This window comes from Theropithecus gelada, chromosome 11 (genome assembly GCF_003255815.1).
Source record: "Theropithecus gelada isolate Dixy chromosome 11, Tgel_1.0, whole genome shotgun sequence".
NCBI classification, from domain to species: Eukaryota; Metazoa; Chordata; class Mammalia; order Primates; family Cercopithecidae; genus Theropithecus; species Theropithecus gelada.
Genome location: NC_037679.1, coordinates 383,090 through 402,313, shown reverse-complemented (window position 1 = coordinate 402,313; position 19,224 = coordinate 383,090).

Here is a 19,224-nt window from a genome sequence, read left to right as displayed (position 1 = left end):
AATGAATGGGCTCGTCAGAGAGCAGTTTCTTGGAACGCTTCTTTCTGCCTTTGATTTGCAGATATTTCACTTTTTGCTATAGTCTTCAAAGCACTGGAACATATCACATTTTCAGTTTTACAGGAACACTGTTCGAACACCGCCTTATGGGAAAATAGGTATAATTCCTTGAGTTGAACGCAAACATCACAAAGCAGTATCTCGGACAGCTTCACTCAGTATTTATCAGAAGATATTTCCTATTTCTCCACAGGCCTGAATGTGTCTCCGAATGTCCCTTCGCGAATCCATCTTTGACGAGTATCTATCCGTCTATGACCCATATCAACACTATGACGAGTGGAATGCACACGTCACAAAAGAGCTCCTCAGAAATCTTCTCTCCAATAACTTTCGGATGATATTTCCGTTTCCACCATAAGCCTCAAGGCGCTCCCAAGTATCCCTTAGCTGACTCACCTAAAACAGTGTGAGAATACTGCTCAATGAAAACAGAAGCTTAACTGTGCACATGCAATTCAAGTGACCTACAGCAGTTTCACAGAAAGTGTCCTTCTGGTCTTTATCGGAGGGTATTACTTTTTCAGCATAGTCTTAAGAGCTTTCCCAATTATCTTTTTGAGGTTCCACAGAAACAGTGATTGCAAACTGCTCAATCCAAAGAATGATTTAACGCTATGAGATGAATACACACATCACAAAGCAATTGCTCTGAAAGCTTCTATCCACTTCTCAACGTAAGATGTTTCCTTTCTCACCACAAGAATCCGGGCGCCACCTGATATCCCTTCCCAGATTCCTCAAACACAGAGTTTCCAAACTGGGCAACATCATGGAAGCTTTAACACTCTGAAATGAATGCACACCCCAGAGAGCAGTTTCTTAGAACGTTTCTTTCTGTTTTTTTTTCCCTGAATATTTCACTTTTTGCCATAGTCTTCAAAGCACTGCGAAATATCACTTTTTCAGTTTTACAGGAAGAGTGCTCAAACACTACTATGAGAAAAAAGTATAACGCCCTGTGGAATGCACACATCACAACGCAGTTTCTCAGAAAGCTTCTCTCCAGTTTTTATCTGAAGATATTTCCTATTTAACATCAACCGCGAATGTGCTCCCGAACGTCCCTTTGCTAATCCGACAATGATGCAGTTTCAAAACCGCATAAAAGAAAGAAAGTTTTATCTATGTGAAATGCATAGACATATCTATTACAAAGCAGTTTCACAGAGAGCTTCTTTCCAGTTTCTGTCTGAGGATACTTGCTTTTTCACTGTAGCCATTCATATACTCCCAAATGTCCCTTGGTGGCTTATTATCCAAATGGGATTCCCCTGTCCTCTATGAGAAGAAAGGTATAACTCTGTGAGTGGAATGCAAACGTAACAAAGCAGCTCCACAGGAATCTTTTCTCCAGTATCTATCTGAAGATATTGCCCTTTTCACCGTAAGCCTCAAAGTGCTCCCGAGTATCCCTTAGCTGACTCAACTAAAACAGTGTTAGAATACTGGTCAATGAAAACAAAAGCTTAAATATGCGAGTGGCATGCACATGACCTAGAGCAGTTTTACAGAAGATTTCCTTCTGGTTTTTATTGGAGGGTATTTCTTTTTCAGCATATTCTTAAGAGTTTTCCCAAATATCCTGTCACAGATTTCACAGAAACAGTGATTTCAAACTGCTCAGTACAAAGAATGATTTAAGTCTATGAGGTGGATACACACATCACAAACCAGGTTCTCCGAAAGCTTCACTCCAGATCTCATTATAAGATGTTTCCTTTCTCACCACAAGCATCCGGGCGCCACTTAATATCCCTTCACAGATTAATCAGAGACAGAGTTTCCAAACTGGGCAACGTAGTGTCACCATTAACTCTCTTAAATGAATGCACACGCCAGACAGAAGTTTCCTGGAACATTGCTTTCTCGGTTTTATTCCCGGATATTTCACTTGTCGCCATATTCTTCCAAGCACTGCAAAATATCCCTTTTTCAGTTTTACAGGAACAGTGTTCAAACACTGTCTTACGAGAAAAGAGGTATAACTTCCTGGGTGGAATGCACACATCACAAAGCGGTTTCTCCGGAAGCGTCTCTCCAGTTTTTATCTGGTGATATTTCCTATTTTCCCTAAGCCTTAATGTGAAACCCAATGTCCCTTTGGAAATCCGTCCACGACGCAGTTTCAAAACTGCGTAATAGAAAGAAACATTTATTGAAGTGAGATGAATAGAGATATCTATTACAAAGCAGTGTGATACAATGCTTCTTTCCAGTTTTTGTCTGAGGATAATTCCTTTTTCACCATAGCTGTCTGTATCGTCCTGAATGTCCCCTGGTAGCGATTTCTCCAAACGGGATTCCCAATCCTCTATGAAAAGAAAGGTTTCATTCTGTGAGTGGGATGTACACGTCAAAAGCACCTCCTCCGAAATCTCTCCAGTATCCATCTGAAGATATTTCCGTTTTCACCATAAGCTTCAGTGCACTCAAGAGTGTCCCTTAGCTGACTAATCTAAAACAGTGTTACAATACTGGCCAATGAAAACAGAAGCTTACCAGTGCGAGTGGAAGTCACGTGGCCTAGAGTAGTTTCACAGAAAGTACAAGAAACTGCAAATATCCTTTTTTCAGTTTTACAGGAACAGTGTTCAAATACTGTCTTACGAGAAAAGAGGTATAACTCCCTGGGTGGAATGCACACATCACAAAGTGGTTTCTCTGAAAGCTTCTCTCCAGTTTTTATCTGGTGGTATTTCCCATTTCCCCATAAGCCTTAAGGTGCTCCCGAATGTCCCTTCGGGAATCCATCCATGATGCTGTTTCAAAACTGCGTAATAGAAAGAACGATTTATCTAAGTTAAATGAATACACATATCTATTACAAAGCAGTGTGAGAGAATGCTTCTTTTCAGTTTTTGTCTGAGGATAATTCCTTTTTCACCATAGCCATCGGTATACTCCCAAATGTCACCTGGGAGCCTTTTCTACAAACGGAATCCCTAATCCTCTATGACAAGAAAGGTTTCATTCTGTGAGTGGAATATACATGTCAAAAGCACCTCCTCGGAAATCTTCTCACCAGTATCTATCTGAACATATATCCGTTTTCACCATAAGCCTCAAAGAGCTTCGAGTGTCCCTTAGCTGACTCACCTAAAACAGTGTTAGAATACTGCCCAATGAAAACAGAGCTTAACAGGCGAGTGGACTTCACATGACCTACAGCAGTTACACAGAAATTTTCCTTCTGGTTTTTATTGGAGGTTATATCTTTTTCACCATGTTCTTAAGTGCATTCCCAAATGTCCTTTCTCAGGTTTCACAAAAACAGTGATTTCAAACTGCTCAATTCAAAGAATGATTCATCTCTATGAGTTGAATACACACAGTACAAAGCAGTTGCTCCAAAAGGTTCTCACCAGTGTTCATGCGAAGTCGTTTCCTTTCTCACTGCAAGTCTCTGGGCGCCACTCAATATCTCTTCACAGATTCCACAAAGACAGAGTTTCCAAACTGAGCAACGTAGTGGAAGCTTTAACTCTCTGAAATGAAAGCACACCCCAGAGAGCAGTTTCTTGGAATGTTTCTTTCTGGTTTGTATTTCCAGATATTTCACTTTTTGCCATAGTGTTGAACGTGCTCCAAAATATCACTTTTTCAGTTTTACAGGAATAGTGCTCAAACAATGCCTAATGAGAAAATTGGTATAATTCCCTGAGTGGAATGCACACATCACAAAGCAGTCTCTCAGAAACCTTCACTCCAGTATTTATTAGAAGAAATTTTCTGTTTCTCCACTGGCCTGAATATGTCTCCGATTGTCCCTTCACGAATCCTTCTATGACGAGTATCAATCCGTCTATGACACAGTATCAACACTATGACGAGTGGAATGCACATGTCACAAAGGAGCTCCTCGGAAATCTTCTGTCCATTATCTATCAGAAGATATTGCCGTTTTCACCGTAATCCTCAAGGCTCTCCCGAGTATCCCTTAGCTGACTCACATAAAACAGTGTGAGAATACTGCTTAATGAAAACAGAAGCTTAGCTGTGTAAATGCAATTCACGTGACCTAGAGCAGTTTCACAGAAAGTATACTCCTGGTTTTCATTGGAGGGAATTACTTTTTCAGCATATTCTTAAGAGCGTTCCCAAATATCCTCTCTCAGTTTCCAAAGAAACAGTGATTGCAAACTGCTCAATCTAAAGAATGATTTAACTGTGTGAGATGAATACACACATCATAAAGCAGTTGCTCCGAAAGCTTCTCTCCACTTCTCATTGGAAGACGTTTCATTTTTCACCACAAGAATCCAGGCGCCACTTAAAATCCCTTCCCAGATTCCTCAAAGATGGAATTTCCAAACTGGGTAATGTAGTGGAAGCTTTAACTCTCTGAAATGAATGCACAACCCAGAGAGCAGTTTCTTGGAACGTTTCTTTCTGGTTTTTATTTCCAGATATATCAATTTATGCCTTAGTCTTCAATGCACTGTGAAATATCACTTTTTCAGTTTTACAGGAAGAGTGCTCAAACACTCCTATGTGGAAAAAGGTAAAACGCCCTGTGTAATGCACACATCACTACGCAGTTTCTCAGAAAGCTTCTCTCCTGTTTTTATCTGAAGATATCTCCTATTTAACGTCAAGCGTGAATGTCCTCCCAAATGTCACTTCACAAATCTTTCCATGATGCAGTTTCAAAACTGCGTAATAGAAAGAAAGTTTTATCTAGGTGAGATGCATAGACATATCTATCACAAAGCAGATTCACAGAAATCTTCTTTACAGGTTTTGTCTGAGAATAATTGTTTTTTCCCCATAGCCATCCATATACTCCCAAATGTCCCGTGGTAACTTATTCACGAAAAGGGATTCCCCCGTCCTCTATGAGAAGAAAGGTATAACTCTGTGAGTGGAATGCACACGTAACATACCAGCTCCACGGAAATCTATCTTCTCTGCAGTATCTATCTGAAGATATTTCCCTTTTCACCATAAGCATCAAAGTGCTCTCGAGTATCCCTTAGCTGACCAACGTAAAACAGTGTTAGAATACTGGTCAATGAAAACAGACGCTTAAATGTGCGAATGGAATGCACTTGACCTACAGCAGTTTCACAGACGGTTTTCCTCTGGTTTTTATTGGAGGGTATTTCTTTCTCAGCATATTCTTCAGAGTGTTCCCAAATGTCCTTTCTCAGTTTCCACAGAAACAGTGATTTCAAACTGCTGAATATGAAGAATGATTTAACTCTATGAGATGGATACACACATCACAAACCAGGTTCTCTGAAAGCTTTTCTCCAGTTTTCATTATAAGACGTTTCCTTTCTCACCGCAAGCATCCAGGTGCCACTCAATATCCCGTCACAGATTAATCAGAGACAGAGTTTCCAAACTGGGCAACATAGTGTCAATGTTAACTCTCTGAAATGAATGCACACGCCAGAGAGAAGTTTCTTGGAACGTTGCTTTCTGGGTTTTATTCCCGGATATTTCACTTTTGACCATATTCTTCAAAGCACTGCTTTCTCAGTTTTACAGGAATAGTGTTCAAACACTGTCTTATGAGAAAAGAGGTATAACTCCCAGGGTGGAATGCACACATCACAAGGTGGTTTCTCCGACAGCTTCTCTCCAGTTTTTATCTGGTGATATTTTCTATTTCCCCAGAAGACTTAATGTTCAACCAAACGTCACTTCGGAAATTTGTCCATGACGCAGTTTCAAAACTGCGTAATAGAAAGAATGATTTATCTAAGTGAGATAAATAGACATGTCTATTACAAAGCAGTGTGAGAGAACGCTTCTTTCCAGTTTTTGTCTGTGGATAATTCCTTTTTCACCATAGCTGTCGTTTTACTCCCAAATATCTTCTGGTAGCGTTTTCTCCAAACGGGATTCCCCAATGCTCTATAAGAAGAAAGGTTTCACTCTGTGATTGGAATGTAAGCATCAAAAGCACCACCTCAGAAATCATCTCTCCCATATCTGTCTGAAGATATTTCCGTTTTCACCATATGCCTCTAAGCGCTCCCGAGTGTTCTTTAGCAGATGAACCTAAAACTGTGTAAGAATACTGCACAATGAAAACAGAAGCTTAACATTGAGAGTGGACTTCAGGTGTCCTAGAACACTTTCACTGAATGTTTCCTTCTGTTTTCATTTATTAGGTTATGTCTTTTTCCACATATTCTTAAGACGTTCCCAAATGTCCTTTCCCAGGTTCCACAGAATCACTGATTTCAAACTGTTCAATCCAAAGAATGATTCAACTGTATGAGATGAATAGAGACAACACAAATCAGTTGCTCTGAAAGCTTCTCAACAGTTTTCATTAGAAGACGTTTCCATTCTCACCGGAAGCCTCTGGGCGACACTCAATATCCCTTCACAGGTTCCTCAAAGACAGAGTTTCCAAACTGGGCAACGTAGTGTCAATTTTAACCCTCTAAAATGAATGCACTCGTCTGAAAGCAGTATCCTGGAATGCTTCTTTAAAGATTTTATTTCCAAATATTTCACTTTATGCCATAGTCATCAATGCGCTGCAAAATATCACTTTTTCAGTTTTACAGGAACAGTGTTTGAATACTGCCTTCTGAGGAAAGAGGTACAATTCCCTGAGAGGAATACACACATCACAAAGCAGTCTCTCGGGAACCTTCACTCCAGTATTTATAAGAAGATATTTACTATTTAACCACAGGCCTGAATGTGTCTCCGAATGTCCCTTTGCGAATCTATCTATGACGAGTATCAATCTGTCTGTGATGCAGTATCAACACTATAATGAGTGGAATGCACTCGTCACAATGGAGCTCCTCGGAAATCTTCTCTCCATTATCCATCAGAAGATATTTCCATTTTCACCGTTAGCCTCAAGGCGCTCCCGAGTATCCCTTAGCTGACTCACCTAAAACAGTGTGAGAATACTGCTTAATGAAAACAGAAGCTTAACTTTGCGAATACAATTCAGGTGACAGAGCAGTTTCAGAGAAAGTTTCCTTCTGGTTTTTATTGGAGGGTATTACTTTTTAAGCATATCCTTAAGAGCATTCCTAAATAGCCTTTCTGAGGTTCCACAGAAAGAGTGATTTCAAACGGCTCAATCCACATCACAAAACAGTCTCTCGGAAAGCTTCCCTTCAGTATTTATCAGAAGATGTTTCCTATTTCCCCACAGGCCTCAATGTGTCTACCAATTTCCCTTCGCGAATCCGTCTATGACAAGTATCAATCCGTCTATGATACAGAATCAACACTATGACGAGTGGAATGCATATGTCACAAAGGTGCTTCTCGGAAATCTTCTCTCCCGTATCTACCTGAAGATATTTTCGTTTTCACCATAAGCCTCAAGACACTCCCGAGTATCCCTTATCTGACTCACCTAGAACACTGTTAGAATACTGCTCAACGAAAACAGAAGCTTAACAGAGCGAATGCAATTCACGTGACCTAGAGCAGTTTCACAAAATGGTTCCTTCTGGTGTTTATCGGAGAGTATTACTTTCTCAGCATATTCTAAAGAGCATTCCCAAATATCCTTTCCCAGGTTCCACAGAAACAGTGATTTCAAACTGCTCAATCAAAAGAATGATTTACCTCTATGAGATGAATACACACATCACAAAGCACTTGCTCTGAAAGCTTCTCTACACTTCTCATCGGAAGACGTTTCCATTCTCACCACAAGAATCTGGGCGCCACTAAATATCCCTTCCCAGATTCCTTAAAGACAGAGTTTCCAAACTGGGCAACGTAGTGGAAGCTTTCACTCTCCGAAATGAATACACACTCCAGAGTGCAGTTTCTTGGAACGTTTCTTTCTGGTTTTTATTTTCGGATATTTCACTTTTTGCCATAGTATTCAACGTGCTGCAAAATATCACTTTTTCAGCTTTACACGAACAGTGCTCAAACACTACTATGCGGAAAAAGGTATAACGCCCTGTGGAATTCACACATCACAACGCATTTTCTCAGAAAGCTTCTCTCCTGTTTTTATCTGAAGATATCTCCTATTTAACGTCAAGCGTGAATGTGCTCCCGAATGTCCCTTTGCAAATCCGGCCATGACGCAGATTCAAAAGTGCGTAATAGAAAGCATGTTTTATCTATATGAGATGCATAGACATATCTGTCACAAAGTGGTTTCACAAAAAGCTTCTCTCCAGTTTTTGTCTGAGGATACTTGCTTTTTCACCGTAGCCATCCAAGTATTCGTAAATGTCCCATGTAACCTTATTCTCCAAATGGGATTCCCCCATCCTCTATGAGAAGGAAGGTATTACTCTGCGAGTGGAATGCACACGTAACAAAGAAGCTCCACGAAAATCTTCTCTCCAGTATCTATCTGAAGATATTTGCCTTTTCACCGTAAGCCTTGAAGCGCTCCTGAATATCACTTAGCTGACTCACCTAAAACAGTGTTAGAATACTTGTCAATGAAAACAGAAGCTTAAATGGGCGAACTGAATGCACGTGACCTAGAGCAGTTGCACAGAAGGGTTCCTTCTTTTTTTTATATTAGGGTATTTCTTTTTCAGCATATTCTTAAGAGTGTTTCCAAATGTCCTTTCTCACTTTCCTCAGAAACAGTGATTTCAAGCTGCTCAATACAAAGAATGATTTAACACTATGAGATGGATACACACATCACAAACCAGGTTCTCCGATAGCTTCTCTCCAGTTTTCATTCTAAGATGTTCCTTTCTCACCACAAGCATCTGGGTGCCACTTAATATCCCTTCACAGATTAATCAGCGACAGAGTTTCCAAACTGGGCAAAGTAGTGGAAGCTTTAACTCTCTGAAATGAATGCACTTGTCAGAGAACAGTTTCTTGGAACGTTTCTTTCTGGGTTTTATTTCAGGATATTTCACTTTTCGCCATAGTCTTCAATGCGCTGCAAAATATCACATTTTCAGTTTTATAGGAACAGTGTTTGAACACTGCCTTATTAGAAGGGAGGTATAATTTCTTGAGTGGAATGCACACATCACAAAGCAGTCTCTCGGAAAGCTTCACTCCAGTATTTATCAGAAGATATTTCCTATTTCCCCACAGGACTGAATGTGTCTCCGAATATCACTTCGTGAATCTGTCTATGACGAGTATGAATCCATCTATGATGCAGTATCAACACCATGATGAGTGGAATGCACACATTACAAAGGAGCTCCTCGGAAATCTTCTCTCCAGTATCTATCAGAAGATATTTCCGTTTTCACCGTAAGCCTCAAGGCACACTCGTGTATCCCTTAGCTGACTTACCTAAAAGAGTGTTAGAATACCGCTCAAAGAAAACAGAAGCTTACCGCTGCAAATGCAATTCACCTGACCTAGAGCAGTTTCACAGAAAGTTTTCTTCTGGTTTTTATTAGAGGTTATGTCTTTTTCAGCACATTCTTAAGAACGTTCCCAAATATCCTTTCTGAGGTTCCACAGAAACAGTGATTTCAAACTGCTCAATCCAAAGTTTGATTTAACTCTATGAAATGAATACACAAATTACAGAGCACTTGCTCTGAAAGCTTCTCTCCACTTCACATTGGAAGACGTTTCCTTTCTCACCACAAGAAACCGGGCACCACTTAATATCCTTTCCCAGATTCCTCAAAGCCAGAGTTTCCAAACTGGGCAATGTAGTGGAAGCTTTAAGTCTCTGAAATGAATGCACACCCCAGAGAACAGTTTCTTGGAACGTTTCTTTCTGGTTTTTATTTCCGGATATTTCACTTTTTGACTTTGTCTTCAACGCACTGCAAAATATTACTTTTTCAGATTTACATGAACAGTGCTCAAACACTGCTATGATAAAAAAGGTATAAAGCCCAGTGGAATGCACACATCACAATGCAGTTTCTCAGAGGGCTTCTCTCCAGTATTTATATGAAAATATCTCCTATTTCACATAAAGCGCAAATGTGCTCCCGAATGTCTCTTTGCAAATCCGTCCATGACGCAGTTTCAAAACTGCATAATAGAAAGAAAGTTTTATCTATGTGAGATGCATAGACATGTCTATCACAGAGCAGTTTCACAGAAAGTTTCTTACCAGTTTTTGTCTGAGGATACTAGGTTTTTCACCATAGCCGTCCATATACCCCAAATGTCCCGTGGTAGCTTTTTCTCCAGGTGGGATTTCCCGTCCTCTATGAGAAGAAAGATATAACTGTGAGTGGAATGCACACGTAACAAAGCAGCTCCATGGAAATCCTCTCTCCAGTATATATCTGAAGATATTGCTCATTTCACCATAAGCCTCAAAGTGCTCCCGAGCATCCCTTAGCTGACTCACCAAAAACCATGTTAGAATACTGGTCAATGGAAACAGAAACTATAATGTGAGAGCGGAATGCACATGACCTAGCACAGTTTCACAGGTTGACTTCTGGTTTTCATTGGAGGGTAATTCATTTTTCAGCATATTCTTAAGAGTGTTTCCTAATGTCCTTTTTCAGTTCCCACAGAAACATTGATTTCAAATTGCTCAATACAAAGAATGATTTAACTCCATGAGATGGATACACATATCATAAACCAGTTTCTCTGAAAGCTTCTCTCCAGTTTTCATTATAAGAGGTTTACTTTCTCACTGAAAGCATCAGGGGGCCACTTAATATCGCTTCACAGCTTAATCAGAGACAGAGTTTAAAACCTGGACAACGTAATGTCACGTTTAACTCTCTGAAATGAATGCACACGCCAGAGAGAAGTTTCTTGGAACGTTGCTTTCAGAGTTTTATTCCCGGATATTTCACTTTTCGCCATATTCTTCAAAACATTGCAAAATATCCCTTTTTCAGTTTTACAGGAACAGTGTTCAAACACTCTCTTATGAGAAAAGAGGTATAACTCCCTGGTGATATTTCCTAATTCCCCATATGCATTAATGTGCTCCCGAATGTCCCTTCGGGAATCCGTCCATGATGCAGTTTCAAACCTGTGTAATGGAAAGCAAGATTTATCTAAATGAGATGAATAGACATATCTATTACAAAGCAGTGTGAGAGAACGCTTCTTTCCCTTTTTTGTCTGAGGATAATTCGTTTTTAAACATAGCCATCTGTATACTCCCGAATGTCCCCTGGTAGCGTTTTCTCTAAATGCAATTCCCCAATCCTCTATGAGAGGAAAGGTTACACAATGTGACTAGATAGTACACGTCAAAAGCACCTCCTCATAAATCTGCTCTCCAATATCTATCTGAAGATATTTCAGTTTTCATCATAAGCCTCAAAGCGTTCCCGAGTGTCCTTTAGCTGACTAACCTAAAACAGTGTTAGAATACTGTCCAATGAAAACAGAAGTTTAACAGTGCCATTGGAATTCACTTGACCAGGAGAAATTTCACAGAACGTTTCCTTCTGCTTTTAATTGGAGATTATGTCTTTTTCAGCATATTCTTAAGATTGTTCCCAAATGACCTTTCACAGTTTCCACAGAAACAGTGATTTCTAACAGCTCAATCCAAAGAATGATTCAACTCTATCAGGTGAATAAACACAGCACAAAGCAGTTGCTCCGAAAGCTTCTCATCAGTTTTCATGCGAAGTCATTTACTTTCTCACCGGAAGCCTCTGGGTGCCACTTAATATCCCTTCACAGATTCCTCAAAGACAGAGTTTCTAAACTGGGCAACGTAGTGGAAACTTTCACTCTCTGAAATGAATGGACTCGTTAGAGAGTAGTTTCTTTGAACACTTCTTTCTGGGTTTTATTTCTAGATATTTCACTTTTCAGTATAGTCTTCAACGCACTGCAGAATATCACTTTTTCACTTTCACAGGAAGAGTCTTCAAACACTGCTTTATGAGAAAAGAGGTATAATTCCCTGAGTGGAATGCACACATCACAAAGCAGTCTCTCAGAAAGCTTCACTCCAGTATTTATCAGAAGATATTTCCTATTTCCCCACAGGCCTGAATGTGTCTCTGAATGTCTCTTTGCGAACCCGTCTATGACGAGTATCAAGCCATCTATGACGCAGTATCAACACTATGATGAGTGGAATGCACACGTCAGAAAGGAGCTCCTCAGAAATCTTCTCTCCAGTAAGTATCAGAAGATATTTCCGTTTTCACCATAAGCCTCAAGGCACTCCCGAGTATCCCTTAGCTGTCTCATCTAAAGCAGTGTTAGAATACTGCTCAACAAAAACAGAAGTTAAGTGTGCAAATGCAATTCACGTGACCTAGAGCAGTTTCACAGAAGGTTTCCTTCTTCTTTTTCAGGGAGGGTATTACTTTTTCAACATATTCTTAAGAGCGTTCCCAAATATCCTTTCTCAGTTTCCACAGAAACAGTGATTTCAAACTGCTCAATCCAAATAATGATTTAACTCTATGGGATGAATACACACATCACAAAGCACTTGCTCCGAAAGCTTCTCTACACTTCTCATCGGAAGACGTTTCCTTTCTAACCACAAGAATCTGGGTGCCTCTTAATATCCCTTCCCAGATTCCTGAAAGACAGAGTTTCCAAACTACGCAACGTAGTGGAAGCTTTATCTCTCTGAAATGAATGCGCACTGCAGAAAGCAGTTTCTTGGAACGTTTCTTTCTGGTTTTGAATTCCAGATACTTCACTTTTTGCCATAGTCTTCAACACACTGCAAAATATCACTTTTTCAATTTTACAGGAACAATGCTCAAACACTGGTATGAGGGAAAAGGTATAATGTTCTGTGGAATGCACACATCACAATGCAGTTTCTCAGAAAGCTTCTCTCCAGTTTTTATCTGAAGATATCTCCTATTTAATGTCAACCGCGAATGTGCTCCCGAATGTCCCTCACAAATCTGTCCATGACACAGTTTCAAAACTGCGTAATAGAAAGAAAGTTTTCTCTATGTGAGAAGCATGGACATATGTATCACAAAGCATTTTCACAGAAAGCTTCTTTCCAGTTTTTGTCTGAGGATACTTGCTTTTTCACCATCGCCGTCCATATAGCCCCAATGTCCCATGGTAGCTATTTCTCCAAATGGGATTCCTCCATCCTCCATGAGAAGAAAGGTATAACTCTGTGAGTGGAATGCACACGTAACAAAGCAGCTCCACGAAAATCTTCCCTCCTGTATCTATCTGAAGATAATACCCTTTTCACCGTAAGCCTCAAAGTGCTCCCGAGTATCCCTTAGCTGAGTCACCTAAAACTGTGTTAGAATACTGGTCAATGAAAACAGAAGCCTAAATATGCAAGTGGAATGCACGTGACCTAGAGCAGTTTAACAGAAGGTTTACTTCTGGTTTTTATTGGAGGGTATTTCTTTTTCAGCATATTCTTAAGAGTGTTCCCAAATGTCCTTTCTCTGTTTACACACAAACTGTGATTTCAAACTGCTGAATGCAAAGAATGATTTACCTCTATGAGATGGATACACACATCACAAACCAGGTTCTCTGAAAGCTTCTCTCCAGTTTTCATTGTAAGATGTTTCCTTTCTCACCGCAAGATTCTGGGCGCCACTTAATATCCCTTCACAGATTAATCATAGACAGAGTTTCCAAACTGGGCAACGTACTGTCAACTTTAATTCTCTAAAATGAATGCACACGCCAGAAACAAGTTTCTTGGAACATTGCTTTCTGGGTTTTATTCACGGATATTTCACTGTTCGTCATATTCTTGAAAGCTGTGCAAAATATTCCTTTTTTAGTTTTGCAGGAACAGTGTTCAAACACTGTCTTATGAGAAAAGAGGTATAACTCCCTGGGTGAAATGCAAACATCACAAAGCGGTTTCTCTGAAAGCTTCTCTCCGGATTTTATCTGGTGATATTTCTTATTTCCCCATAAGGCTCAATGTGCTCTCGAATGTCCCTTTGGGAATCTGTAAAATAACACAGTTTCAAAACTGTGTAAAAGAAAGAAAGATTTATCTAAGTGAGATGAATAGACATATCTATTACAAAGCAGTGTGAGAGAATGTTTCTTTCCAGTTTTTGACTGAGGATAATTCCCTTTTCACCACAGCCATCTGTATAAACCCGAATGTCCTCTGGTAGTGTTTTCTCTAAACAGGATTCCCCAATCCTCTATGAAAAGAAAGGTTTAACTCTGGGAGTGGAATGCACACGTCAAAAGCACCTTCTCAGAAATCTTCTCTCCAGTATCTATCTGAAGATATTTCCATTTTCACCATAAGCCTCAATGCATTCCCGAGTGTCCCTTAGCTGACTCACCTAAAACAGTGTTAGAATACTACCCAATGAAAACAGAAGTTTAACAGTGCGAGTGGACTTCACGTGGCCTAGAGCGATTTCACAGAAAGTTTCCTTCTGGTTTATATTGGAAGTTACATCTTTTTCAGCATATTATTAAGAGCGTTCCCAAATATCCTTTCTGAGGTTCCACAGAAACAGTTATTTCGAACTGCTCAATCCAAAGAATGATTCAACTCTATGAGATGAATACACACAGCACAAAGCAGATGTTCCGAAAGCTTCTCACCAGTTTTCATGCGAAGACGTTTCCTGTCTCAATGGAATCCTACGGGCTCCACTTAATTTCCCTTCACAGATTCTTCAACGACAGAGTTTCCAATCTGGGCAACTTAGTGAAAGCTTTACCTCTCTGAAAAGAATACGCTCATCAGAGAGCAGTTTCTTGGAACGCTTCTTTCTGGGTTTTATTTCCAGATATTTCACGTTTCACCATAGTCTTCAATGCGCTGCAAAATATCACTTTTTCAGTTTCACAGGAACACTGTTCGAACACTGCCTTATGAGAAAAGAGGTATGATTCCCTGAGTGGAATGCACACATCACAAAGCAGTCTCTCAAAAAGCTTCACTCCAGTATTTATCAGAAGATATTTCCTATTTCCACACAGGCCTGAATGTCTCTCTGAATGTCCTTTTGTGAATCCGTCTTGACGAGTATCAATCCATCTCTGATTCAGTATCAACACTATGGCGAGTGGAATGCACACGTCACAAAGGAGTTCCTTGGAAATATTATCTCCAGTTTTCATCTGAAGATATCTCCTATTTAACGTCATGCGTGAATGTGCTCCCGAATGTCCCTTCGCAAATGCGTCCATGATGCAGTTTCAAAACTGTGTAATAGAAAGAAAGTTTTCTCTATGTGAGATGCATAGACATATCTATCACAAAGCAGTTTCACAGAAAGCTGCTTTCCAGTTTTTCTCTGATGATACTTGCTTTTTCACCATAGCCATCCATATACTCCTAAATATCCTGTGGTAGTTTATTCTTCAAATGAGATTCCCCGGTCCTCTATGAGAAGAAAGGTGTAACTCTGTCAGTGGAATGCATACGTAACAAAGCAGCTCCACAGAAATCTTCTCTCCAGTACCTATCTGAAGATATTGCACTTTTCACTGTAAGCCTCAAAGCGCTCCTGAGTATCCTTTAGCTGACTCACCTAAAACAAAGTGAGAATACTGGTCAATGAAAACAGAAGCTTAAATGTGCGATTGGAATGCCCATGACCTAGAGCAGTTTCACAGAAGGTTTCCTTCTGCTTTTTATTGGAGGGTATTTCTTTTTCAGCATATTCTTAAGAGTGTTCACAAATGTCCTTTCTCTGTTTCCACAGAAACAGTGATTTCAAACTGCTCAATTAAAAAAAAGATTTAACTCTATGAGATGGATACACACATCACAAATAAGGTTCTCTGAAAGCTTCTCTCCAGTTTTCATTCTAAGACGTTTCCTTTCTCACTGCAAGCATCTGGGTGCGACATAATATCCCTTCACAGATTAATCAGAGACACAGTTTCCAAAGTAGGCAACGTAGTGTCAACTTTAACTCTCTGAAATGAATGCACACACCAGAGAGAAGTTTCTCGGAATGAGGCTTTCTGGATTTTTTCCCCAGATATTTCACTTTTCGCCATATTCCTCAAAACACTGCAAAATAGTCCTTTTTCAGTTTTACAGGCACAGTGTTCAAACACTCTCTTACGACAAAAGAGGTATAACTCCCTGGGTGGAATGTACACATCAGAAAGCAGTTTTTCTGAAAGCTTCTCTCCAGTTTTTATCTGGTGATATTTCCAACTTCCCCATAAGACTTTAGGTGCTCCCGAATTTCCCTTCGGGAATCCATCCATGACACAGTTTCAAAACTGCGTAATAGAAAGAAAGATTTATCTAAGTGAGATGATTAGACATATCTATTAGAAAGCAGTGTCACAAAACGCTTCTTTCCAGTGTTTGTCTGAGGATAATTTCTTTTTCACCATAGCCATCTGTATACTCCTGAATATCTCGGGGTAACGTTTTCCCTAAACGGGATTCCCCAATCCTCTATGAGAAGAAACATTTCATTCTGTGAGTGGAATGTACACGTCAAAAGACCCTCCTAGGAAATCTTCTCTCCAATATCTATCTGAAGATATTTCCGTTTTCACCATAAGCCTCAGAGGGCTCCATAGTGTCTCTTAGCTGAGTCATCTAAAACAGTATTAGAAAACTGCCCAATGAAAACAGAAATTTAACAGTTCGAGTGGACTTCACGTGTCCTAGAGCAGTTTCACAGAAAGTTTCCTTCTGGTTTTCATTGGAGGTAGGTCTTTTTCAGCATATTCTGAAGACCGTTCCCAAATATCCTTTCTCAGGTTCCACAGAAACGGTGATTTCAAACTGCTCATTCTAATGAATGATTCTACTCTATGAGATGAATACACACAGCACAAAGCAATTGCTCCAAAAGCTTCTCACCAGTTTTCATGCAAAGTCGTTCCTTACTCACCGGAAGCCTCCGGGCGCCACTTAATATCCCTTCACAGATTCCTCAAAGAGAAAGTTTCCAAATTGGGAAACGTAGTGGAAGTTTTAACTCTTTGAAATGAATGGGCTCGTCAGAGAGCAGTTTCTTGGAAAGCTTATTTCTGGGTTTTATTTCCAGATATTTCACTTTTCGCCGTAGTCTTCAATGTGCTGCAAATTATCACTTTTTCAGTTTTACAGGGACAGTGTTCGAACACTGCCTTATGAGAAAAGAGGTATAATTCCCTGAGTGGAATGCAAATATAACAAAGCAGTCTCTCGGATAGCTTCACTGCAGTGTTTATCAGAAGATATTTCCTATTTCCCCACAGGCCTGAATGTGTCTCTGAATGTCCCTTTGCGAGTCCGTCTATGACGAGTATCAATCCGTCTATGACGCAGTATCAACCCTATGACGAGCAGAATGCACACGTCACAAAGCAGCTCCTCGGAAATCTTCTCTCAGGTATCTTTTGGAAGATATTTCTGTTTTCACCGTAAGCCTCAAGACGCTCCCGAGTATCCCTTAGCTGACCCACCTAAAGCAATGTTAGAATACTGGTCAATGAAAACAGAAGCTTAAATGTGCGAGTGGAATGCATGTGACACAGAGCAGTTTCACAGAAGGTTTCCTTATGGGTTTAATTGGGAGGTATTTCTTTTTCCGCATATTCTTAAGAGTGTTCCCAAATGTCCTTTCTCAGTTCCCACAGAAACAGTCATTTCAAACTGCTCAATACAAGGAATGATTTAACTCAATGAGATGGATACACACATCACAAACCAGGTTCTCCGAAAGCTTCTCTCCAGTTTTCATTCTAAGACGTCTCCTTTCTCACCACAGATATCAGGGCACCACTTAATTTCCCTTCCCAGATTCCTCAAAGACAGAGTTTCCAAACTGGGCAATGTAGTCTAAGCTTTAACTCTCGGAAATGAATTCACACCCCATAGATCAGGCTCTTGAAACGTTTCTTTCCGGTTTGATTTCTGGATATTTCACTCTTTCCCATAGTCTCCAATGCACTGCAAAATACAACTTTTTCAGTTTTACAGGAACAGTGATCAAACACTGCTATGAGAAAAAGTGTATAACGCCCTGTGGAATGCACACATCACAGCACAGTTACTCAGAAAGCATCTCTCCAGTTTTTAACTGAAGATACCTCCTAATTAACATCAAGCACGAATGTGCTCCCAAAAGTCCCTTCCCAACTCCGTCCATGACGCACTTTCAAAACTGCGTAATAGAGAGAAAGTTTTATCTATGTGAGATGCATAGACATATCTATCACAAAGCAGTTTCACAGAAAGCTTCTTTCCAGTTTTTGTCTGAGGATACTTGCCTTTTCACCATAGCCATCCATATACTCGCAAATGTCCCATGGTAGCTTATTCTCCAAATGGGACTCCCCTGTCCTCTATAAGAAGGAAGGTATAACTCTGTGAGTGGAATGCATATGTAACAAAGCAGCTGCATTGAAATCTTCTCTCCAGTATCTATCTGAAGATATTTCCTTTTCACTGTAAGCCTCGAAGCACTCCAGAGTATCCCTTAGCTGACTCACCTAAAACAGTGTTAGAATACTGGTCAATGAAAACAGAAGCTTAAATGTGCAAATGGAATGCATGTGACCTAGAGCAGTTTCACAGAAGCTTTCCTTCCATTGTTTATTGGAGGATATTTCTTCTTCAGCATAATCTTAAGAATGTTCCCAAATGTCCTTTCTCAGTTTCCACAGAAACAGTGATTTCAAACTGCTCAACACAAAGAATGATTTAACTCTATCAGATGGATACACACATCACAAACCAGGTTCTCCGCAAGCTTCTCTCCAGTTTTCATTAAAAGGCATTTCCTTTCTCACCGCAAGCATCCGGGCACCACTTAATTTCACTTCACAGATTAATCAGAGACTGATTTTCCAAACTGGGCAACGTAGTGTCAACTTTAACTCTCTGAAATGAATGCACACGCCAGAGGGAAGTTTCTTGGATTGTTGCTTTCTTGGTTTTATTGCCCGATATTTCACTTTTCTCCATATTCTTCAAAGCGCTGCAAGATATCCCTTTCTCAGTTTTATAGGAACAGTGTTCAAACAATGTCTTATGAGAAAAGAGGTATAACTCCCTGAGTGGAATGCACACATCACAAAGCGGTTTCTCCAAAAACTCTCCAGTTTTTCTGTGGTAATATTTCCTATTTCCACATAAGCTTTAATGTGATCCCAAATGTCCCTTCGGGAATCCGTCCATGACACAGTTTCAAAACCGCATAATAGAAAGAAAGATTTATCTAAGTGAGATGAATACACACATATATCACAAAGCAGTGTGAGAGAACGCTTCTTTCCAGTTTTTGTCTGAGGATAATTCCTTTTACACCATAGCCATCTGTATACTCCTGAATATCCCCTAGTAGCCTTTTCCCAAAATGGGATTCCCCAATCCTCTATGAGAAG